Raw genomic sequence first — 26,590 nt, forward strand, 5'->3', positions numbered from 1 at the left:
GTTTCCTTGTCTTGTTTTGGTGTGTTTCCGGTTTACTTTGGTATCTCTGTCTTGTTTCTCCCCATGTCCGGTCACGTTTCCCTCCTATGTGATTACTGCTCCCTCCCCTAATGTGTTTCAGCTGTTACTCGTTGCGTGCCCTGTGTGTGTTTAGTATTTAAGCCCTTGTCTTTCCTTTGTTCCTTGTCGGATCGTTGTAGTTTGTGGTGAGCTGTGTTCCCTGTGTTCCCTGTGTTCACTGCGTTCCCTGCGTCACCTGGGTTCTCGGTGTTCCTTGCCTTTTGCGTTAATAAATTACCCTTTACCTGAGCTGTCTGCTATTGGTTCCTACCTGCCTGCCTGCCACCCGCTAACCGTGACAACAGCTGCATTGTGTGAGTTTAAACCCCTGCGTTGTGTCTCTATATACACCTGCATTGTCTTTATATGTACTTATATTGTGTTTCTATATACACTCCCACATTGTGTCTCTATATACCCTAATATTATGTATCTATATACCCCTGCATTGTGTCTCTATACAGCCCTGCATGCTGTCTCTATACACAGGTTAATTGTATCTCTATATACAACTGCATGGCTTCTATACCCCTGCATTGTGTCTCTATATACCCCTGCATTCTGTCTTTTTAAAGCCCTTCATTGTGTCTCTTTATGCACTTATATGATTCTATATAGACCTGCACTGCTTCTCAATATACCCCTAGATTGTATCTCTATGTACTCCTGCATTGTGTCTTTACAGGCACCTTCACTCTGTCTCAATTTGCACTTGCATTGGGTCGTTGTACAAATGTGGAAATTACCCCGTAGAGTTTTTCATTTGTCTAAGTATTAGTAAAGTAGTTTATGCCTGGCAGGCGGGCAGATATGCGTAGGAGAAAAGCATATGAGAAAGTTGAGAGAGCTTCACTTTTGACCGTTAAAAAAGGAAAAGAAAAGTGGTCAGGTTGAGCGTAGGAGGACACAATAGGTCTGAGGAGTTATATCAAGTTTTTTAAATGTCACTCAAAGAGAGCCTGCAAATGTAGTTATTTGTACAAAACACAAATGAAGGTTTTTGTGCTAAATGTGTTTGGTGATGGCGGTTGGGGGATTCTCAGAAAATTATAATCACTATACTTGTATCTCTATATTTACTAGTCTAACAGATCTTGGGCAAGCGTCAGGTAGCTATTTCAGTGTCTGGAGTTGTGTGCTGGAAGTGTGTGTTTGAAGACGTCATTGGATTTATGCACAAAATAATTCTCTGAGAAGAAAGAAGCATGTCTGAAAGCAACATCTTTCCAACCAAAACATACTCAGAAGTAAAGGTCACAGATGCTGGTCGGTACTGGGATATTTTCACATATTGAAAGGGGATTTCTGTACTAGTTTTCATTTGTTTGAAGCACATACTATGTATTCGACTAGAGCAAGGGTCACCAACCTTTTTGAACCTGAGAGCTACTTCATGGGCACTGAGTCATACGAAGGGCACCCAGTTATATACATACTTCTGAAATAACAAATTTGCTCAGTTTGCCTTTAGTTATATGTTACTATTGATGATTAATGATACTCATCTATGTGAAGACATGTTAATTAATTAAGTCATGTTAATGATTTCGCACAATAATTATCAACAATGACTTAAAAAAGGTGGGAAAGAGTTGTTCAAGAATGAGTAGTGCTGTTTTTAGAACAGGCCTGCTGGCGCCTCATGTGGTCCTTGCGGGCACTGTGTTGGTGACCCCTGGACTGGAGGTACTATTCAGACATTTTCTTGTTGTTGTTGCATTCTTAAAGAATGTCCACTGAAAAGTGCTGAGGGAGTTTATGCTGCGACGTGTGTCATTGTGTCCAACGTTGGCCTCCTGAGAAGGGATTCAGTGGTGAATAAACCGTCCTTGGAAAACAGCTGAAAAGCTTTCCCCATGTCTACGTGCTCTAATATTGTTTGATATACAGGCAAACTAAGTAACATTAACAACTGCTCTCAATCTTCTTCACCAGTCGACCTCTTTTGTGCGAACACTTTGAATGTTCCACCAGCAGGCCTCTGTCCATACTGAGAAGGTTCAGAATTTAAACTGCTTAGCGCTCCAGATTTTATTCATTTTATTTATCTTAAGTCTTTGAATTTCTATACGGGCATTGATAAAGTGATTTCTCAAGAGTGTACTGTGTTTATGAAGAACATTTTGTGTTTTAGATGAGCGATTAACATGCGTGGTATTATCCTGACGGAAAGTTTGAAGATTAAGAAGAGAGATGGATAAAGAAGGAGAGAGACCAATAGATAAAGAGGGAGGAAAAGAGAAAAGGGCTTAGTATACTGTTGACAGAGAAAGCCTTGCTCAGAAAAGGGTCCCTTAAGAAGTTGATTGATAAGAGCATTGCCGTATTTATATTTTGTGTTTTGAGGCTGGCAGGCTTTCTGGCAAAAGAAAAGCTGTGGGTGTGTTCTGTTTTGACTCTTTCAATAGTATTGTCTTTCAAGGAGAACAACATCATAAAGAGTCATTTGGCAGACATTTGAACAGTTTGTCGTCTCTACTTTCTGACAATTAAAGCCCTTTTATACTCTGACGATGGAAGAGGATGTTATGATTGAAGTGAAAGGAGCAGACACATTGTTTACACACACAAGCTTGGGGTAAAGAGTTAAAGGTCTATGAAGTCTATAAAATCAACCTCTTTATTCGGACATGTAAAGCCATTTGAGACTTTGTGGATATGAAAAAGGACGCCGTAAATGAAGTTGAATGGACAGAAACAAAGGGGATGTTGCATTATTAAACGGACAGACTAAACTAAACATGCAGCTGGGAGAGCAGATGGCCTTGAAGGGAGCAATATCCGCCGCAGCCTCAACACCTGCACCCAATCACAGTCAGTTTCCTCAGACAAAACAGTTTAACGTCTCGCCTTCGGCCCAAACATTACCAGCAGCAGTGCTACCAACGCCGCCTCACAAACCAACAACACTCAGTGTCTATAGGACCACAACCATCGCCCACCACACAACAAAAACCACAACACACGCCTACACCCGTCAACACTTGTGTCCAAAGACGCAACAAAGATAACTACAATTGGACAGTATATGTTCCTAGACAGTAAGCCTATATGTAGATCTTCTGCACCTTGGACTTTTTACCTTGACTGGTCAACAGTCTCCTGTGTTTTAATGACTTTGGAGGAAATCGTCTCCTAAATAACTCAATTGAGGTAAGATCCATTGAATAGATCTTGTTTAATGAACTGGAGGAATGGGCAGCTACCTATCACAAAAGGCCCCCCACTCCATGTCTGGAATCCCGTCCATTTTGTCTGTCGGCTGAGAGTTTGAAGTGGATTTGAACCAAAAGCACAGCATTAGACAGACTTTTTTGTTAAAGAAAAAAAAAAAAGAGAGAGGAAGGGTATGGGAAATGATTGCCCAACACCGTTAACCCGTTAAGGTTATTTAGTTGGTGTCTGAAGTTCCTAGGCTTTGACGAGCATGATTGCAATATTAATGAGTAGCTAAAATATTGCCAGATCATCAGGCCATTCCTGGCTTAGTTCAATTTAATTGCTAAACTGTTTAATCTATTTAATCTGATTGCATTGAACAGTGCAGTTTAAATATTTCCACCCATAAGAGCTTGTCATTTATTTGAATGCAAAAGAGTGTTATTGAAATCACGATAGATGGACGATGGATGCAAGGAAGGGCCACATGGGAGCACCTTCCCGGGGTCCCAGGAGCCCGCCACGGCCCACGCAGCAGGATACGCTATCTTTAGTTTGTAGTTTAGGAAAACATTCTACAATTCCTGCAAGCTCATCTTCCCTGTAAGGTCAGTCTCAAATACCCTGAGGTCAAAACCTCCTGAGTTTCGCCTCTAAAAATCATTGTCCTCATGCACACCACAGACACACACACACGCGGAGATATATATATATACAGTGTATATATATATATATATATTAGAGCTGTCAGTTAAACGCGTTATTAACGGCGTTAACGCAAACCAATTTTGGCGGCGTTAAAGAATTTATCGCGCGATTAACGCTTTTATTTAAAAAAAAAACTTTTTTTTTTTTTGGCTCAAAACAAAGAAGCAGTAGCCTGACTGCTATGTTCAAATGACATTTGTTCAAAGCAGTCGTTTAATTGCACTATAGGCTCTTTTTTTGTATCGTCCTGTTTTGATCAATATATGCCAATGCTGTTATCAATAAAAAATCATTTGCACAAGGGCAAGCCGATGCACTTCACCATGTTGATAAAATAATTAAAATGAGAAGAATTATGGGACAAAAAAATCAAGGGATATTTAGCATAGAAAAATAATTTGCGATTAATCGTGAGTTAACTATGACATTAATGCGATTAATCACGATTAAATATTTTAATCGCTTGACAGCTCTAATATATATATATATGTGTGTGTGTGTGTGTGTGTGTGTGTGTGTGTATATATACACAAATACAGTACATAAACCAACACGTGCATATACAGACACACACACAGACAAGACAGAAATACATGCACAACCCCCCCGCCCGGGGGGGGACGTGACAGTAATTTAGCAGCGTTCTTAGTTGGCGTGACAGGCCGTTCCTCCACAAGAGTAATGGACAGGAGCTCCGCCACAACGCTCTCCAGATATCCAGGCGGACGGGGAAGCCCGGACACATCAATCTTAGCCCCGCCTCTAACCAGCCCCCCCCATCCGTCGCCCACACGGCGAGAGACTTGTGGTTCCTCAGGATTTCATCCGCCCCACTTCTCTCATCATCGTCGTCCTCAGGTCTTCCCTGGCGACCGTTACCATAGCGATGCTGGTGGTGGTGATGGTAGCAGCAGCAGCTCCCCCCCGCCTCCTTCCTAAAAGGTCACGCCGAGAGGGGTAAGGGGTCTGATTGGTCTGGGTATAGTTGGGGAGGGGTAAGGGGTCTGAATGGTCTGGGTATAGTTGGGGAGGGGTAAGGGGTCTGATTGGTCTGGGTATAGTTGGGGAGGGGTAAGGGGTCTGATTGGTCTGGGTATAGTTGGGGAGGGGTAAGGGGTCTGATTGGTCTGGGTATAGTTGGGGAGGGGTAAGGGGTCTGATTGGTCTGGGTATAGTTGGGGAGGGGTAAGGGGTCTGATTGGTCTGGGTATAGTTGGGGAGGGGTAAGGGGTCTGATTGGTCTGGGTATAGTTGGGGAGGGCTAAGGGGTCTGATTGGTCTGGGTATAGTTGGGGAGGGGTAAGGGGTCTGATTGGTCTGGGTATAGTTGGGGAGGGGTAAGGGGTCTGATTGGTCTGGGTATAGTTGGGGAGGGCTAAGGGGTCTGATTGGTCTGGGTATAGTTGGGGAGGGGTAAGGGGTCTGATTGGTCTGGGTATAGTTGGGGAGGGGTAAGGGGTCTGATTGGTCTGGGTATAGTTGGGGAGGGGTAAGGGGTTTGATTGGTCTGGGTATAGTTGGGGAGGGGTAAGGGGTCTGATTGGTCTGGGTATAGTTGGGGAGGGGTAAGGGGTCTGATTGGTCTGGGTATAGTTGGGGAGGGGTAAGGGGTCTGATTGGTCTGGGTATAGTTGGGGAGGGGTAAGGGGTCTGATTGGTCTGGGTATAGTTGGGGAGGGCTAAGGGGTCTGATTGGTCTGGGTATAGTTGGGGAGGGGTAAGGGGTCTGATTGGTCTGGGTATAGTTGGGGAGGGGTAAGGGGTCTGATTGGTCTGGGTATAGTTGGGGAGGGCTAAGGGGTCTGATTGGTCTGGGTATAGTTGGGGAGGGGTAAGGGGTCTGATTGGTCTGGGTATAGTTGGGGAGGGGTAAGGGTTGGAAATTGAGTGATCATTCAGTGTTTTGCGTAGTTCAAAATATTATATTTGCTTTTGTTGAGGTTGTTTCACAGTTACTCCAGATGTATTAAATCAGGAAAGTCTTGTGAATCATGGATTTTACGGGCTTATTCTCAATGCATGAAATGATTCCAACAGTGTGAGAATGTTTTACCAGATGGCCATTCAGTATCTGCCTGATAAGGAAAGTTATTAAGTAATAAGTGTTTTCTTTACTAGGCCTAAATATATATAATATTTTTGACTGTTTTTGCTGCCTTGGGTCCATGAATTTTCCTCTTTGTTAATAACATTTACATTTACAATTTGGTCATTTACATTTGCTTTATCCAGAGAGACTTACAAGTCTTACAAGTGAGGCTGAATTGGATTGGTGGCAAAATAATGTAAAGTGAAGCACATTCTAAGGTCTAAAAAATTAAACTGCAATCGAGCTTAAATAATCAGAATACAAATTGGAAGAATTTCTTTATTGTAGCGCATAATACCTAATTCAAAGATTGTGCATTTCAAGACGACTGTTAAAAGTCATTGCAATGGGGGATGAGATGAAAATCTGATCTGATGCTATTGTTTCTGAAATAAAAAAAGGGAACATATTGACCTTTTGCCTATTCTTTTCAAGGTAAATGTTGTACTTTAGTAAATTATTGGCAAATTGAATACATGCCATCAGGGATACTATGATGAGTTTTACACTTTGGTAGACCAGCAAAAAATTATACAAAGTAGATACTCTAATTTCGATATTGTACTGATATGACTATTATTATCGATAATTAGACCCCTGCTTAGCAAGGTCACGTTATCGCCTCTCAGATAGACCTGAGACTAATTACCAACTGTCTCAAAATTAATATTCACGAGGAAATAAGAAGCTTTGCATTTTAAAACGTTCATATATCCTTTTTATCTTTCTTTTAAAAATAGGACATTACCTGGGACAGATCCAGCTGGCGACAGGCTATCAGAAATGGGGACTGTCCCAGAGAGCTGGGGTGTCTGGTCACCCTATTTTAAGATCATCACCAAATTCCTCTCCACCAGATATTTTCTCGTTATTTTTTGAAAACAACAGCTCAATGACATTTTCAAACCTCAGATTTCATTGAGTACAGAGGCCTGGTCTGCTTTTGCACTAACTCAGTAAACAGCAGCCAAGTTGAAGACAAACCAAAACCACACTTAATTTCAATGGGATGCATGATTGTGGCCATGAAAGTTTGACAAAGTACTTCTATTGAAAGGTCCCATGGCATGCTACTTTGTGGATGCTTTAATATAGATATTAGTGGGCCCCAAACACAGTATTTGAAGACGTTCCCGAAATTCAGCCGTGGTGCAGAATTACAGCCACTACGAGCCAGTCGCACATTGAGCTTTCCCCAAATGCGCCGTTTCAGTGGCTGTAGCTTTAATGCAAATGAGGAGGAGCGAGGCGGGTCAAGGAGGAGGGTGGGGGTGTGGCCCTGAGGAGCTTTCAGCCACGGTACCATGCGCTCTGTTTACAGTGGATGTATCGCAATGGCGAGGTGCAAACAGCCTTTAGCCGGGATCTGTAAATATTCTAGAACACACGGGAGTCCTGGAGCTCTATGTATAAATAATATCATATTATACATAGATATCTATATCATAATATATATGTTATCACGGCCAAAAGCTGTGTGCGCCTCCAGAAGATATTATGAATCACAAACGACTTCGTCGGGTTCTCTGACATCTCTGGTTCTTCCACTTCCACATCAATCTGAAGTAGACTGAACCGCGCGCTGCTGCCGGCTGTCCGCTGCCTGGTGGTGGTGCTTCGTGGCGGGGGAGCCTCGCGGAAACCGGCGGCAGGCAGCATGTCGCAGTTCATGTACTTCAGGGAGTCAAAGCCAAAGTTCCTTTCCCCCAATTCCTTCTCAACCATGGCTGAGATAACCCCAACTACAGTCTTGTTGTGGAAATACAAGAGACGTCAAAGAACCGACGTGTTTTTGCGCCAAAACACGAACAGCAAACCCTTGCGTTACAGTGTGTGTGTAATCAAACAAACACATGTGGAGGTCGCACAGTCGTGTCTCATTGGCGGGCAAAATACTCTGGGCGGGCAAAGCAGATAAAGGGGAGGAGCTTAGATCCTTTATGACAACATAAGGGACCACATTCCAAACCAGCACGCTTCAGCCTCCGTTTTTTCAAAGGGGAGCAGAACACCTAGTGCTCGTTTACATTTAGGGCATTTAGCAGACGCTTTTATCCAAAGTGACTTACAATAAGTACATTTGTCACAAGAAGTGCCACAATATATCGCTGTCGGTACAGTATGGATGTTCATAGAACCAAGTGAGAGTACGACAATCGCTAGGCTAACCAATTCCCCGTATTGCAGCAATGGTAGCAACTACTGCAGTTGCTACACAGTTAAGTACTATAATGCAATGCAACATAATATAATACAGTGTACAATGGTGGCCAGAAGGGGGAGGGTGGCTATGCAGAGTCGAGGTGGACTCTGAACAGATGAGTCTTGAGTCTTTTTCGGAAGATAGTTAGCGACTCTGCGGTCCTGAGAACGGCAGGGAGCTCGTTCCTCCACTGAGGTCCCAAAACCGAGAAAAGTTGTGACTTTTCTCCTTTCCACTGTCTCCTACACTCTCTCACCCTGCTGTGAGATGGTTATAATTTTTACCATGCAACATGACGACTGCATCATAGCCTTTACATAAGCCATGTGTATGCATGTCTGCATGGATGTGTTTCTGTAATAACGAAGCCTCTGCTGTACTGTAGCTGAATGACTGACAGGCAGTTTTCATGTTGAGGTCTTTTATTTTGATATGCTTGGGGCTGATGTTTGTATCCATTATGCACGTTATATTAACACTGCAAGTCAGTTAGGCACATATCCTCCAATTACCTGCCTGCCACCTTCCCTCATGCACACAGCATAACGGACCAACGCTCAACATGCGCTATCCAGCTACTCTTTACCAACACCCAGGGCCGTTGCACCAAATCCTGGGCCCTGTATACAAGAGGTACTGATGGGCCCCCTCCCCCCCCCGAATTCCCCCCTTTTTATTACCATGGGCCCCCCCTCTGCCTTGGGCCCCCCCAGGACTGCCTCACTTTCCCCCGCAGTCCGTCGGCCCTGCCAACACCCATACACAGGCACATGTGTACAAGCTCAAAAATATATGGAAACATAAACACGCACACACACACACACACACACACTGCCACACACACTCATGTTCAAAAACATCATTACTAACGAACATGGACACCACACGCAATGCACTCGGGACACACAGACAGACAGACAGACAGACAGACAGACAGACAGACAGACAGACAGACAGACAGACAGACAGACAGACAGACAGACAGACAGACAGACAGACCACTTCGTTCTAAGTGATTAAAAAACAGTAAACAAGTTAGAGTATTGAGTTTTAAGGCAAACTGTTTGACAAGTTACCTTTTAAATATTTATAGTGTCTCAATGATGGCGTCTTTAATTAAACAAGTGTAATATCGCCATTTCTTCACTCTTCATTCTTAATGACTACAGAATGTCTGCTTCGGCTTAATGTGGTTTGTCACCAGCGCAATGCCGCCAATTTATGTGGTACATCTCCGATTTTTTTTTATCATGATGTTATTTCTGGCCTCTGAATAAGTATAAGTCTTATTTTAACACTTACTTCCACGAAAAAACTTTCCATTGGCATGTGTGCAAACAGCCCCCCGGGAGATGTGTTGCTTGGTTCGGTCCGTGTCAGCGAGAGAGAGGAGGCAGTGCCGCTTACCAAAGTCAAAAAGGGCCAATTACAGCACCACGTATGTGGGCGCCTCTTGTACCCCTGTTTGTTTTCTTTTGCTGTTGTCAGCAACGTAGAAACGAGAAGAGTTTATATTTAGTGCGAGTCTTTTTTCCCCACGCTCACGATTAAGGTTGCATTATACGTGCGCCTCGAATAGCGAACGACTCACGCCCCGTGCCCACTGCCTCCGTCCGTTGACTGATCCCCATTGACTTTGAATGGGGACGGACGCGGAATGCATTGTGGGTCCGTCCGTCCTTCTGGGATCCGTGGATCCTTTCACTGGTCCGACCGACAGACTAGGTAAACATACAAACAGACAGACAGGGGCGTCTTTCTGCTAAGCTTTCTGGGGAAATTATGATAAGATCATAATCTACAGCTACATTAAATAGATCACACAATGTCATTGAATTCCTTTGGTTTTGTGGATTACGTTCAGAATCAGAGCAAATGTGTGAATTATCATCTTGATTTGTCATTTCTGTAATTATAATCCGATTTAATTTTTCGTTTTTATTCATTCATTTTCAATCAGCTGCCTGCCATTTCACTGTAATGGATTTTTTAATGAAAACGTACAAAAAGATCTATAGTTTTTTCGAGTTAATGATTGCACATCATACAAAATGCTAAATGATCACATAAACACGGTAATTATCTCACATCTGGCAAAACTGTCTGGTGTAAAGGTGACCTCACCTGGACATGTGGTAGTCAGGAACGACGCTTCGCAATTAAGGCCTGATCATTTAAACTGAAAAGCCATGTGGCTGTGAACACATTTAAGGGCTAATTTACCAAAATGAGGCGTTGCGGCAAAAACGATAGTTCAACCATTCATTTCATTCTTCATAGTGTGTTAATCTGCGGTGGTGGGGGTTGACGGGGTTGCGGGAATTATGCATCCGGCCTGCGGCGAAAAAGTTGAAACAGAATTGTTGTTGATTGGCCACGCTGCGGTGGCCAATCACGTAAGCCGGTGATCAGCCCGGAAGATGCCCACGGGAAGAAGAACCCTATTTAACAAGTACTTAAGCATTGTAGCTTGTTTACCAAGCAACTGTAAAGATGGAAGAGATACTGGTGGCCCCCGTGTTGTCCTTTCCAGAGCTGTACAACCCTAACATGCAATTTCTCTGACCTATGGAAGGCCGCCCCCAGCTCGTTGTCTCCATCATTAAGGCCGCGGGACAAGGCCGATCGCATACGCAAAGGAGGAAATTAGTGGTGTGCGTCACAATTCGGAAATCATTGACTCGAATAACAGTGAATAATAAAAGCGACTCTTTCATTCCAATGGGTAATAATACAATAGCATTGGTTATCACTGGTACTGTATTGCCGTATGGTACATTTGTTCTCAAATATTGGATGACGGCCTTCAATTTATCAAGTACATTGACAACATTTATAAATATACATTTACAATGTACAGTGTAGATTCTTCAAATGCATAGTTATTATGAGTTGATAATGAAAGAAATGTAGTTAAGTTCTGTTCATAGGGTTATCGTATGTTGTTTTATGTTCTAGGGCTTGAGAAAGTATTCTAACGATCTGTCTCCATATAAAGGCAACGATCACACACAAAAACGCTGAACCAGTCTCCTTTTATTATAGGTATCTAACTATCATCTATCTTTTTATGAGACCAATATTAAAAAGCCTAATATTTAGGACTCCGATTTATCTTGCATGTCTTCTGTAATACTCTGTGGTCTGAGAGGAAGGGAAAAAAGTATGGAATTTAATCATTTGGGTGAAAGCCGTGCAGCATGGCTGAAAGAGAGCCAATTATCTAAAAAAAGAAGAAGTGGAAAAAAACATAATCCCTGTTCTTTTTAAAAGAAGCAGACATGATAAAATACTCTAAATGATTAATCCGAACTGTCCATTGCTTTTCTCTTCCAGTGAAGCGATATTGTTCTCTGGAAATTAATAAAGTTTCGTCCGATCATAATTGGGGTGGACATAAATCGCCTTGTTTGTAATAAAAAATTACAAAACTGCCTCTGTTCTCACTGGCACGCAAAGGCCGGCCTCCACGTTGGGTCGAGGCGAGGGTGGGGCTGATGGGTGCCCAAGCAGCCTGATAGGGTCACAGATTGCTTGGGGTATTCTGGGTTTTGTTCAGGAGCAACAAGAGAAACAGGTTTTATCAGATGTACTACAGAGGAAGAACAGGAAAACAAAGCCACTTGGCTGGTTATACTTTGTTGTACCATTATTTCCTCTCTTTCCCCAGCCTTTGTTACCTACTACAAAAGAACAGGGACTGCCTGGAAACAGCTGGAACGGTTTTTTTATGATTATATTATGCAGTTGTTAAAAGTATCTTTTTTCTGCCGAACAAATATCATTTCTCATCCATTTTCTTTAACACATTGGTCAACTTCTTTTGTATCTTCAGTTGTGACCTATTGATTGGGTCTGCCTGCGTTCTTTTGGTCGCAGTCAACCTTTGAACTGTTCCATAGCGTTCTCTGAACCCAGCTCTACAGTGTAAATATGCGCCCCATGTTCGTCTTGTCGGCCTGCATTGCCGATGGAGTCACCGCCATTTTATTAGATGAAAACGCAAGCATGAGCCAGGGATGGGGGGGAATAAATGTCATGGGCTGGGTAATTATTGTTCCATTTGGTGGTTAGCGTTAGGCGATATCGCAACTGTTCATCAGACCCTGGCTGAGAGAGAGCTTCCATGAGGACCCCCCTCCAGCCCCCCACACCCCCCCCCCCCCCCCCATACACACACACACACAATGCCTGGAGGCAAAGAATGAAGGTTTGATTGAGTTAAACAATAACTCCCCCTAGCAGAGGAAAAACAATGTTCAGGTCATTTAGTCCATGTTTTTTCTTGTTTCACGCTTTTATTTTTTTGTCACTGGAGTGGTGGAGGAAAACCTGGTTCCCTTCAATATCCAACGCTATAGTACTCCATTTTACGTGGGCAGGCATTTTTTGTCATTAGCCTCGGATGCTAATCACATTAGCCGAATTATAGAAACAAAGGCTTCCGGCTTCCTGCTCGCCTTTCTTTCCCGTCGGTGGTCGCTAACGTTCACTTGTGCTAAATGTGATTAAGGAAATACATATTTATCAGGAAAGAAGCAGAGTGTTGGGGTAATTGCTTCTGACATCCTGTCATAATTACTTAATGGAGAGTTTCGTGATCGTTGTGCAGAGATTTAGAAGGATTTTTCAGAAGTCGCAGTTTACTGATAGCTAACCTTCCCAGGGAAAACAATTTAGCAGAGTTTTATGGTTCACGGAAGCCCAGCGACGGTATGATGTGTCATTTATGTAAATCACCCACAACAGGATAGTTAATCAAGTGTGCACCTACTGTTTTTCCCCAACCTCCACTAACAGGAAATAGATTGACTTTTAGTGCCTGTCGTTGCCATGGTGTTCGTCATTTTGCCGTAAATTTGAAGGGAAAGAGAGCGGGAAAGAGGAAGAGCTAGAGGCCATTGAGCGAAGAGGGAGAGAGATAGGGCAATGAAGAGAGAGTGGTGTGCAGGGGTTCTTCAAGCTGCCCTCCGATCCCATGCCGTTCTGACCTAGAGGGTAGTGGTGAAAGGGACAAGCTGGCAGTACACTCTGTCATCCCTGAACCAGCAGCCTCCCATCATCTCACCCCGTCCATGGCTGATCCCTGCTGCCTTTCAGTCACTCGCCTACACCCCATGGCCTCAGTCATCAGTCAATCTGTGCTGTCTTGCTACTGGTTGGGCTGATGCATTGTCTTGTTGCAACGGTGCATTATTTAACCTCATAGCGCCCAATCTTCATCCTCTCTAATTCGCCGGCTGGACTGAATCAATGTTAATGTGCTTTATGAAATGTTAACTGTGCCAACTCGCCTCTTCCTGATTAAATATCGACAGAAGAACGCTTCACTGCTGTTTTGAATATGGAGAGTATACCTGTGGTTGCGTACCTGCATCACATCAAATCACTAAGAAGGAGGCAAGAATTAAAAGGTCTGGGTGGGTGATGTGTGCCAGATGTCAGGTTAAGTTGGGTGCGGAAGGCAGATTGCTTTGATTTGAATCCTGCTTTTATAGCTCATAGTGTCAGTATGCTTCAAACCTGGATCTGGGATGCATGTGGTTTAAAAGTAAAGCAGCGAAGGGCTTAGAATACTTTTTTAATTGATAAGCAGCTCATTAGTGTGTTGATATTTTAGGTTGAAGACGTACGGTTGATAGTAAAAGGCATGATAGGTTACAAATGAACTTTTCTAATTCGTAAAATGATCATGTTATGTCATCAGAGATCAAGGAAACGCACTTAATTGAAATAATAAAAAACAAAATAGGACCTATGTAATTCTAATCAGAAGTGTACAGCAGTTCTGCGTGTCACTATATCAAGTGATGTTCCCAGCAGTAGCTGTTACGTGCTTGCTGTTGGCAGGTACAATGTCAACCACTGTCTGCATTTCATGACTTTAAAATAACATAAAACATCAACTTTAGAAAAATAGAATGTCCTATGAGTTAATTAGGCTCCATCACTGTCGATTCTGAGCATTCTTTTTTTTTTATTCTGAGCATATTCCACACACTAGCTTTTGCATAAAGTTAGGATCCGTTAATAAACTGTACCAATATTTAAATATCTTTAAATTGCTTATTAACTGTTCAGTATTTTGAACATCTTCTAGCTGGTGTGGGGGGGGGGGCACAGAGTCGTGGGCAGATTTTGTGTTACCCAGCCTGGTCCTCTTTAGAAAAAGCTCCTTCAACAGAGGCTTACTAAAATATTTGAGAGATGGTGAAAGCTTCAGAGCCCAGACGGATTTCAAGACGGATGCCACATGCGTTGGTTTACAATTTGCAAAGAATAAATTAATATCAAACATAAACATTGGTTGATCAGCTTACTGTGTAAAATTGTGCTTATCGGATGATTTGTTCCTTGTATTGTCAGTGCCCTCAACAGGCAACCTGTTGTGCTTTAAGTATGGGAAGGAGGCGGCAATACTCTTTCCAATATTGTGACTTTGGATTGCAGTACCCATTTTAAATGCTTGGTTACATATTGTAGCTTTGAAAAAACTACCATTAAAGTTGTGATTGCAGAAATTAAAACATTTAAAAAAACAATAAAAACACAATAAAAACAATCTAACATTTGACATATATATATTTGCCATAATTGGCAAAGTCAATTAATTTGGAATGCTGCATATTGAAAAGTGTGTTTTTAGCTCACAAGCTAATGTTAAGAATGTTTTAATTCCACTACATTGAAAGCTCTTGTGGGCGGTGTTGGATTCATGTCAAAGCCAACGGAAGGAGCTAAGATGTGGTCTATGCCTCCATACTTGAAACATAGATCCATCCGGCTTAATGAGGGACAGCCTGCGAGAGTCAGCAAAACAAACACACTGAATCAGGATCAGATGTGTTGTTGAGTTAAGCGTAAGCTCGAACGCTAAAGACAGCTGACTGGAGGTGACATCTGGGGGTGGGGTGTAATTCTGCAGTAATATTTAGTGTGGCGAAGACATTGAGGTTTATTTCCTCCAATACTTGACGTATCTGTTGATGTGAAAAATCTTGACACCCACTCACCACCAACCACTTGAATAAAAACAAAATGTTCCATGTTTAAAAAAGAAAGAGAATGTGGTGGAAATTAGGAGATACTAGTTTTTCAAAATATTTTGGAGTCAATACGAGCCGTGTGTTCAGGCTGATGTGGAAGTACCCCATGATGATTGTCATTCTCACCTTGAGTGGGAAGTGTTGTGGAGAAGTTCATAATGCATTGTTAGCTATTCAAAAACCTCTGGTCATCGGACCATGAATACAAAAGACCAAAAACCAACCCTGACTTCTGTGTGTGAGCTCAAGGATCCCTCCAGGGACGGGAGAGAGATGGAGTACACAATCCTGTCTCCATTCAACCAAAGCAACCTCTCTCCCAGCCCAGAGATCAAAGTTCAAATGCTGTAAACTACGAGCAGGGCATCCCAAAGACCCCCCATTACCCAGACTACGGTTACTCTGCGAGGGCCCAGAGCGGGAGCACTCTGGATCAGGGTGGGCCTCCTCTTGTGCCGGTGCTGACACATGCGGGGCTCATTACGGAGACATGCTGTAGACGCCGAATGCCAAACATCGAAAAAACATGACATTTATTTATTTCAGCCAGGGGGGCAAAGGTCAATCGTGAAGGCTTGCCCCAGGATCGAGGCATGATGCTGGTGTTTAACTTCCAGAAGGTTATTTTTTTATCTGATCATCTGAACTCGGAGCGATGGAGCTACAACAAACGGTTGACACCTTTCCAATGGGACTTTTTGAAATGTGTCTTAAGGGAGCTATGATCGTTCACGTGAACAACAAAACTGCTTGAGACTGTTGTGATTGACCAACAAATTGGTATTTCAGAAGCTTGCGACCAACCATGCCTCACAGTTTGACTCTAGTATTTCCTGTGCAGTGTCCCATCCGGGGTTCCTTGCTTAATGTTGGACCTTACATTACTGTTTCCTCGCTTTACCAAGAGGTCCTTTGCAGTTCAACTGGCAAAGCATGGCATTGACACTACCAGGATTAGAGGTTCCATTCCCACTACAAACCATGGTAGAAAATGTATGGTACAGAATAGACAACCTTCATTTACAGTTTTCCACCAACATTACATTTTATAATATATTTCAAGCTTAGACCAGACTTAATACGTGCAGTATATTCAAATATTTTGTCATCTATATTGTCATATTCATGCACATTTGTGATGGAATATGGTGGGACGGATCAAGCGATGCATTATGGATTGATGTAGGGGTGGATTACGGATTAGTAACTGGATTAATTGATTAATGAAAAATGAAGGATGGATGGATGGAGGGATGGATGATGAGGAGCTGGGTTTAGGATTGGTGGATGACCATATTTATTTTATTTCTACAAAGCTTACTAACATGAATCAAAATACATTTGTGTTTAATAAGCTCAACAGCTCTATACTAATCGGGTTTGGGCCTCTCCCATCACACCTGTAAAGTACACAAAGTTATATTTATACCGCAGTGTACTGCAGCACTTATTTCATAGACCACATTTGAAATATGTTGCTAAAATAGTATTTCTTAATTGCACCTTCCTGTCGCGGATATTTCTGTGTTGGAGTAATGCTGTTACACCTGTAACAAAAATACAACCACTAGGAAAACCTTTCCCTCCAAAAACAAGAGGCATCGGTCCAGAAGGCATCGAGTGACACCCCAGAATAACCCATTCAGAGAGGCATTATCCTGCTCCCTGATGCAGCACGTGGACATCCGTTTAAATGGATAACCATACCCTGTGTTAATGGAGCCCTCAGCCTTATCACCATTTCAATAGGTCCCCCAGCCGTACAGCAAAGAGCAAAACAAGCCCTGCTTGGTCGAAGTAAGCCGCCGTAATGATCACATACATTAAATAATCCCTTTAAAGGCTTATTTATTTTATGGAACGATGGATGTGCAGGGTGATATACTTACTACCGTTTGGGTAGAGCAATTAAGTTGTTTATAGCCAAAAAAAATAAAAATACCAAAAAGAAAGGTGTCTTCTCATTTGTTATAAGATGCTTTGCTTATGCCTGCCTGAAAACTGTATCATGATAATCTCGCATAAAAGAATGTCCAACTGATGATTAACTTTGCTGAAAAAACGCTTCAAACGTAGCCAACCTTGTACTCTTTTTACTGTCTGAATGTTGATGAATGTTTAACCTTTCCTACTGTTCTGAACTGTAAATAAAAGTGTTCATTTGTTAAGGGCTTAAATTCAGCATAATTCGTTTTCTTGTAGCCAGTTGATTTACGATTGAGTGTAGTATGTTTTGTGTCAGCCATTTGCTTTCACAGGATGTTAATGACATGAAACCAGATAATTCTTTACTTGTTTCATGTTGCTTTATGTTTCTTCCTTGTATGTGCAATATACTTGGCAAAATACAGGTACTTTGATCTATGTTGATTATCCAGAAGTATTTATATTGTTAATTGTAGCACATTCTATGATTTATGTGGCATTACGTGGATTTAATTTATCTTAATTTAGTTCTATAATTAAGTCCTATGAATACAATTTATTTTTCTTGAATTCTTAACATAATGTTCATATGAGTTATGTGAACCCAACATGCTTCAACACTGAGCTAGTCAAAACGTAGTGGGAACAGCACAATTACAAGCAACTATATGCAACGTGAGCTGAGTTTTAGCTAAATTCCAATCTAGTGTGCTGCTCTCTTGCCTAATTGGATCAACAAAGGACATTCATTCAAATGATGACGTCATCAGGGTCAAAATGAATTCCTCTATCCATGTTCACTTGACCCGTGACCGACATCCGCTCCCCTCAGCCATTATTAGCCGTGTCACCCGTGCTGGCACCGCATTAGATAAAGATGATTCACGTAGTGCTTTGTCAGTCTGAATATGAATAGTACAGCAAGTGTTAATCTTATTAGTATGCACATAATTCTATTTATTCTGTACATCTGTAAAAGAGCCAAATCAGGTTGTTATTTTAAAAATCCCATTGTAGTTCATCCAGTAGAATTTGGAAAGCAAATGAGAATAGGGGTGTGTTTTATCTGATTGGTGGAACAAGAAGATTTTCAGGAAGAGGACAAGAGAGGTAGCTTGGGTGGGGGAGGGGGAGGGGGGAGAGAGAGAGGGAGATATAAAGGAATAGAGGGTGAGATGGGATGGAGAGAGAGAGAGAGAGAGAGGGAGACATAAAGAGCAGGGCAATAGAAGAAAGAAACGAGAGCAAACAGAGTGAGAGGGACCAATGAAGAGAGAGAGAGGGGGGGGATGGATCAGTGTGAGAGAAAGCCGGTGTGGTCCAGCGCACGGAGCTGTGTCATTTAAAGATGGCGACGCCATTTCCCGCCTCTTATTACTGCTGTCATTAGAGGCGGTCTCGAGGGAGTGCTGAAGTGCACGTTTATTCCCTCATCCGTCTAATGTGTCATCCTAGCGCACACGCACACGCGCACACACACACTGCCCCCACCACCCACCCCAATCTGCCCCATCCTGGCTTTCACTTTCAGTTCCTCACAAATGTATATTTCCACATCAAGGCTGTACGGGTGTTGATGGAATCAAAGGGCTGTGGGGCTTTGAAGCCGAGCTCATCAGATCAAAGAGCCAAGGTAGCTGGGGCTCACATCCTGTACATCTGACCCCACCCCGCCAGCCACCCAGCCTCTCTCCCCCCCCCACTCATCACCACCCCCCAGCCTCTCCCCCCCCCCCACTCATCCCCACCCCGCCAGCCACCCAGCCTCTCTCCCCCCCCCACCCCGCCAGCCACCCAGCCTCTCTCCCCCCCCCACTCATCACCACCCCCCAGCCTCTCCCCCCCCCCACTCATCCCCACCCCGCCAGCCACCCAGCCTCTCTCCCCCCCCCACTCATCACCACCCCCCAGCCTCTCCCCCCCCCACCCCGCCAGCCACCCAGCCTCTCCCCCCCACTCATCACCCCCCAGCCTCTCTCCCCCCCACTCATCACCACCCCCCAGCCTCTCTCCCCCCCCACTCATCACCACCCCCCAGCCTCTCTCCCCCCCACTCATCACCACCCCCCAGCCTCTCCCCCCCCCCACTCATCCCCCCCCCGCCAGCCACCCAGCCTCTCTCCCCCCCCCACTCATCACCACCCCCCCGCCTCCCCCCCCCCCCACCCCGCCAGCCACCCAGCCTCTCCCCCCCACTCATCACCCCCCAGCCTCTCTCCCCCCCACTCCTCACCACCCCCCAGCCTCTCTCCCCCCCCACTCATCACCACCCCCCAGCCTCTCTCCCCCCCCCACTCATCACCACCCCCCAGCCTCTCCCCCCCCCCCACTCATCCCCACCCCGCCAGCCACCCAGCCTCTCTCCCCCCCACTCATCACCCCCCACTCATCACCACCCCCCAGCCTCTCCCCCCACTCCCCACTCATCCCCACCCCGCCAGCCACCCAGCCGCTCTCCCCCCCCCACCCCGCCAGCCACCCAGCCTCTCCCCCCCACTCATCACCCCCCAGCCTCTCTCCCCCCCACTCATCACCACCCCCCAGCCTCTCCCCCCCCCCCCACTCATCACCACCCCCCAGCCTCTCTCCCCCCCACTCATCACCACCCCCCCGCCCCCCCCCCCCCCCACTCATCCCCACCCCGCCAGCCACCCAGCCTCTCTCCCCCCCCACTCATCCCCACCCCGCCAGCCACCCAGCCTCTCTCCCCCCCACTCATCCCCACCCCCCAGCCTCTCTCCCCCCCAGCCTCTCTCCCCCCCCCACTCATCCCCACCCCCCAGCCTCTCTCCCCCCCCCACTCATCACCACCCCCCAGCCTCTCTCCCCCCCCCACTCATCACCACCCCCAGCCTCTCCCCCCCCCACTCATCATCACCCAGCCTCTCTCCCTCCCCACTCATCCCCACCCCCCACCCTCTCTCCCCCCCCACTCATCCCCACCCCCCAGCCTCTCTTCCCCCCCCCACTCATCCCCACCCCCCAGCCTCTCTCCCCCCCCACTCATCATCACCCCCCAGCCTCTCCCCCCCCACTCATCCCCACCCCCCAGCCTCTCTCCCCCCCCCCCTCCTCCCCACCCCCCAGCCTCTCCCCCCCCCCCACTCATCACCACCCCCCAGCCTCTCTCCCCCCCCCACTCATCCCCACCCCCCACCCTCTCTCCCCCCCCACTCATCCCCACCCCCCAGCCTCTCTCCCCCCCCCACTCATCCCCACCCCCAGCCTCTCTCCCCCCCCCACTCATCCCCACCCCCCAGCCTCTCCCCCCCCCCCACTCATCCCACCCCCCCCCCTCCCCCCCCCCCACTCATCCCCACCCCCCAGCCTCTCTCCCCCCCCCCACTCATCCCCACCCCCCACCCTCTCGCCGCCCTCCTCATCTAGTCTCATTGGCCCCGCTCGCTCTGTCTCTTTCCTGCTTCACCGTGTCTTACCTCTGCTCATTTATGGGATGGGACCCCCCTACCTCTCCCCCACCACCACCCCGCACACGGACATAACACACTGTAGACACACACGCATGCTGCACGCACGCTCGTCCACACACACAAACGCATATTATATGCTATGCACGCCTATAAGTCCGGAGCGAGAGAAAGAAATAGTGTGTTTGGAAGGAGGGAGTGTGTGTGTTTGGAGAGGAGGAGAGAGTGAGAGAGAGAGCGTGTGTGTGTGCGTGTTATAGAAATAAAGAGACTATCACCAGGGACTGAGAACCTTCCAGCACTGCTGATCTGACCTGGACCCTCATAAACGCTTCCATTTCAAATGAAGATATTTTCTCTCTCTCTCTCTCGCTCTCGCTCTCTCTCTTTTCCTAATGCTGTGTTTCCGTCCTCCCATTCTGTAACCAGATGACAATACGGGGGCGAGGACAGCACAAGGTCAGCACCTGCTCTAGGCACTGTGTGTGTGTGTGTGTGTGTGCGCGTGTCCATTGTAGACGAGAGAGTGTCGGTATGTGGGCGGGACCTGAGTGGGTTGAGGGGCACTGTGTGATTGGTTGCCTGCAGGTGTGATTTGTGAGTGGCGTTTATCTAATGAGCACCCTGGAGAGCCAGAATGCTTGACTGTAAGCGGCCTACTGCACTCCAACCCGGCCAGCGGCGAAACAAAAAGCCTCCATCTCCCAGAATGCCTCTTCACACATGCTCAGGTCAGGTTGTAGCGGGTTAGACTAAATTCATCAGCCGCACCGGGCAAAGGACCTTGGGAAATGAAGTTTATCTTATGGTGGACTTGTAAGTTGAACGAGTGCTGTTAGTGGGAGACATATTGGTCTTTGTGAGCAGCTGTGTTATATAATAGAAATAACAATCCACTGTGTTCGATGGGTATGTGGCTGATGTAAGTGTTTCACCCTGTTACTCACTGCATCCCCAGAATAGACTGCACACACGCACACGCACACGCGCACACACACGTGCACACTTCACATCAGTGTATTATCCTGTCATTGTGTCACCTGATGCCTCAATCGAAGCCCGCCGAGCTGTCAATCATTTTGACAAACATATTGTGAGAGAAAGAGCCCAACCGCGGCGGCCCTCATGGCACCAAGATGGCTTCCTGGCCAGGGTGTGTGTTTGTGTGTGTGTGTGTGTGTTTGTGTTTGTGTAGCCCGCATAGTGCGATGAACATTGACCGGCTTCTGCATATTGTTGTGTCAAAGTGGAGTGTGTTCTACCATTAGCCAAGCGAGGCAACCATAGAGAGAGGAGGGAAAGGGAGAGTCATCGATGGGAATCTACTAAATGAATTAGTTGGTGTCAAAGAGAATTGGAGGGAGAAATAGATGGTATGTGCCACAGGCTTGATTTGGTTGCGGGTAAGCTCTGTACAAACTGTGTGCGTGTGCACGTGTTTGCATGCGTGTGTGCGTGCGTGTTTGTGTTGGAGAAAGCGCTTTGTAAGCGGTTGTATAAGAGCAAATAATGTTTGGTGTGTGTGTGTGTGTGTGTGTGTTGGTGATTACCCTGCTATTGTTTACCTCATCGCTACCAGGGCGACCTAAAAACATCAACAATACCATCTATTGTCCAAACCAAATAGCAGTGTCTGTGTGCCATGTTCATAGTTCTGTTTGTGTACACACACACACACACACACACGGACACACACACACGGACACACACACACACACACGGACAATGACCAAACAGGACTTAATGGACATTTATTTAAGAGCATGACATTACAACTTCTACAAAAGTAGCACTTAACTGGCCAAATTAGGAACCTTTTTTCGTCAAACTAACTTACCTCAAGTCGATCGATTGATCTAATATCCTTTAATAACTGCATTTTGTCTTTTAAATTATTTGGAAATAAGGCTGTTATATAATCTTTTTAGGTTTTTAGCTTTCATCTATGAACAACTATTCCTTGGTCCTTCTGTATAATACAATCACACTGTAAGGGCAAATATTCTGTCATCTGTTCTACAACCGTTTTAATGACATTTCTCGTGCTGAACACTTTTTATTTTGCTTTTGAACCGATACATACAGACCGCAAATTTCTATTTCATGTACGACTGTATTTACTATCAATTTAACAATAACTGATAACACAGGGCTACTCTTCCTTAAATTCGGTCAATTCTGAGCTAGGAATTCTCAAAGAGATTTAGTCTAAAGAATTAGTCTAAAAAAACAAAAACATTACTGAAAAAAAAGCCCAGTTCAGACCAAAGATTCACCTTTCAACGGCTTGCAACGAGACGGTTTTAGAACGTCGCAGGGGCGGTGTGAACGGGCCGTTGCAAGGAGTTGCAAGGCGTTGCAAGGAGTTGCAAGGCGTCGCAAGGCGTTGCAAGGAGTCGCCAGAGATTGAACATGTCAAATCGCAAGGTCCAGTTTTAGAACGCGGCGATTTAACTATTTCTCTTCAGCCAATCACAGCACAGAACAACTTGTACGTCACGGCCTTACTCCGTCCCGGTACCGTACTGTCCACTCCAGCATACAAATATCCGAAGATGACAGATTTCTGGTCCGAGGAGAGGGAGGAGAATTTAATTCGCTTGAGGAGCAACCTGTCCTTTACGACGTTGGCATGTTGTTGCGACATTGCGGTGGCACTTGGTGTGGTGTTTTAAAGCGTCTTAGAGTACCATATTAAGCGCTATATAAATGTCTATTATTATTATTATTAAGTTCAACTCGTGACCGTGTTAACTGGTGACCATTAGCTGAATGCGTCGTTTGTTGTCGTGGCTACGCCAGCTGTTGGAAATCGGGCCAGACACGTAGCTGTCCTTGCGAATGCCTCTTTATTTGTCTTTCAATAAAATGTCAAAAAAATTCCCATCTCATTCGTATTTGGAGTGTAATTGGAAGAAACTTGTCACGTAAAACCGTTTAAAGCCGAAATAAATGAAAAATGAATGCTTTAAATATGATTCATTACGGGATTCGATACTCATACTATCGTGGGGGGAAATATTAATAAGGTCGGATTTCATTCTGTTGTACCGTAGACCCACATAGAAATCTTCCGCAAAAAAATATAAACTCTTCGTGAAAACACGAAAGGCAGCCAGATCAACTTGTGAACTTGCGTTCACAGTTGCTAGGGAAACCACCTAGCGTCGCAGCCCGTTGCAGCGCGTTGCAGCCAGTATGAACGTAAGTTACGGATGTAACTATGGATCTGTGAGACCGAGGGATGACCGTCACTACGGTCTAAAAAGGAATGAGTACATCGTTCTGCCTATCACCGAAACCATATGTCAAAAAACGTCATGCCCATGACCTCCGGAAGCAGAACCTCCTGCGCTTGTAAATAGCATGGATTGCTACCGGTTCGTCCTCCTACCTTGATCGCCTCAGGCTGTTCTGAGCGACAGAAGATAGTGACGGTCATCCCTCGGTCTCACAGATCCATAGTTACATCCGTAACTTACGATCTGTATCGACCTCACTCTGACCGTCACTACGGTCTAAAAAGGGATGACTAATACCAAAATGGTCGCGAGGAACGTATTGCTAAAATTGTTAAAAATTAACTTAAAAACCTCGCTCGGTCATGGACATGAGGGCGGCATTGCCGACCGAAGCCGGGCGAGTTACATCCACCCTATAAAATCTTGTGAACGTGCATGGCGTAGACCATAAAGCCGCTGCACAGATGTCATCAGCTGGCACTCCCCTAAGGGCCGCCCAGGATGTTGCCATACTCCTGGTTGAATGAGCCCTTAAACCAGGCGGAACTTGCATCCCGCTCGCTTTGTAGGCATGGGAAATAACGTCTACCAGCCAATGGGACAGCCTCTGCTTTGAAAGAGGTAAACCCCTCTTTGCTACCCCGTAGCAGACGAAAAGTTGGGAGTGTGCTCCCCTTAGCGGCTGTGTATGGGTCAGGTAAGCTCTCAAGGCCCTCACTGGGCACAAAGTGAGCAACCTCTCCTGCTCTGCCTGTGAGGCAGAGGCGGGCTGAAACGCATCCACCTCCAAAACCTGATTAATGGACTGCCTATTAACAACCTTTGGCAGGAAGGCTGGATTTGGCCACAGTGACACACTGGTGCCACCTTCCCTCCACCTAAGGCAATCGTCACTGACAGAGAGGGCACACAGCTCCCCAACCCGTCTTGCAGAGCAGAGGGCTAAAAGGAATGCTGTTTTCAATGACAAAGAGCGTAGATCGGCATCCGCAATGGGCTCGTACGGAGCTCCAGTGAGTGATGCTAAAACCATCGGGAGGTCCCAGCCTGGTGCCCGTAGGGTACGGGCTGGGCGCAAACGGCGTGCTCCCTTCAAGAACTGGCCCACCAAGGGATGCCTCCCGAGAGGCCCGTTGTTCGTGCCCTGGTGGAAAGCAGAAATGGCAGAAGCGTAGACTTTCACCGTACTGACCGCCTTGCCTTGGTCCAACTGGGACTGCAAGAAACGCAGCACGTGAGGCACAGGGCAAGCCGCTGCTGGCTCAATATCCATACTCTGGCACCAGTCTGAGAAAATTCTCCACCTGAGCGCATAGCTGGCTCTAGTTGATGGAGCCCTAGCGTTGTTGAGTGTCTCCTGAACAGACGCATCTAAACGCTCAGTGACGGGCTCTGTACTGGCCAAACCCAAAGGCGCAGGGCGACCGGGTTTGGATGCCATATCTGCCCACCTGCTTGTGCCAGCAGGTCTGCCCTGCTCGGCAATTGCCATGGCTGACCCTGCAGTAGCTGGAGCAGATCTGCAAACCAGGGTCTCGCTGGCCAACGTGGGGCAACCAACAGGACTATGTGTTGGCCCTCCTTGATCCTCTGCAGAACCTGAGGGATGAGAGGGATCGGAGGAAAAGCGTACAACAAGCCTGTCGGCCACTCTTGTGATAGAGCATCCAGGCCCAAACTGCCCCCCTGCCCCCTGAGAGAGTACCACTCTGGGCAGTGGGTTGTTTCCGCTGACGCAAACAGATCCACTTGCGCAACCTCGTAACGCATCCAGATCTGTTCTACAACGTCTGTGTGCAGTCTCCACTCTCCCGGGAGTGGTCCCGTCCTGGAGAGCATGTCGGCCGCACTGTTTGCTACGCCCGGAATGTGCACAGCCCTTACTGAGGCAAGTCGAGGCCATGCCCATGTTAGTAGTTCCTCCGCCACCTGGAGGCATCTCCGGGACTTTGTCCCCCCCTGGTGATTGACGTGATACACCGCTGAGGTGTTGTCCGATCTCACCAGAACGTGGTTGCGCTGTATCGCTGGCAGGAATCGCTGAAGGGCGAGGTGAATGGCCTTCAATTCGAGGACATTTATATGCTCCGATGTCCACGGAGGTTGCCAAATGCCCCTTGCCGAACGTCCTTCCCAGACAGCCCCCCACCCTGTTAGGGATGCATCTGTCGAGATGACCTGTCTCCTGTGTGGAAGACCCCCCAGGGGGACACCTCTGAGCAGGAACTCCCTGTTCCTCCAAGGACGCAGGGCCCAAATGCAAGCTCGAGAAACACACAGCTTGACCTGCCTGTCGTCTCTTGGGTGGAGTTGGAAAGCATTGAACCAGCACTGGAAGGGCCGAGACCTCAGCAGACCTAGTGGAACCACTACAGCTGCTGCAGCCATCAAGCCCAGCAGTCTCTGGACTCTGTTGGCGGTAACCAGCTTGCCCAGCCGAAAATGCCTCAGGGTCTCGATCAAGCTGTCCGCTCTCCGACCAGTGAGAGACGCTTTCATACTGGCTGAATCTAAGTGAATCCCCAGGAACACTGCCTGTTGACGGGGCTGCACATTGCTCTTCTTCCAGTTGACTGTAAATCCCAAGAACTGGATGTGGGCCAGCAATGTATTGGTGTCGCGCACTACCTGCTCTCGAGAGGGGGCGCAAATAAGCCAGTCGTCCAGGTACGGGAGTATCTTCAACCCCCGTGCCTGTAGTGGGGCTAGTGCGGCGGAGACCACTCGGC

This window comes from Gadus morhua, chromosome 10, assembly GCF_902167405.1.
Source record: "Gadus morhua chromosome 10, gadMor3.0, whole genome shotgun sequence".
NCBI classification, from domain to species: domain Eukaryota; kingdom Metazoa; phylum Chordata; class Actinopteri; order Gadiformes; family Gadidae; genus Gadus; species Gadus morhua.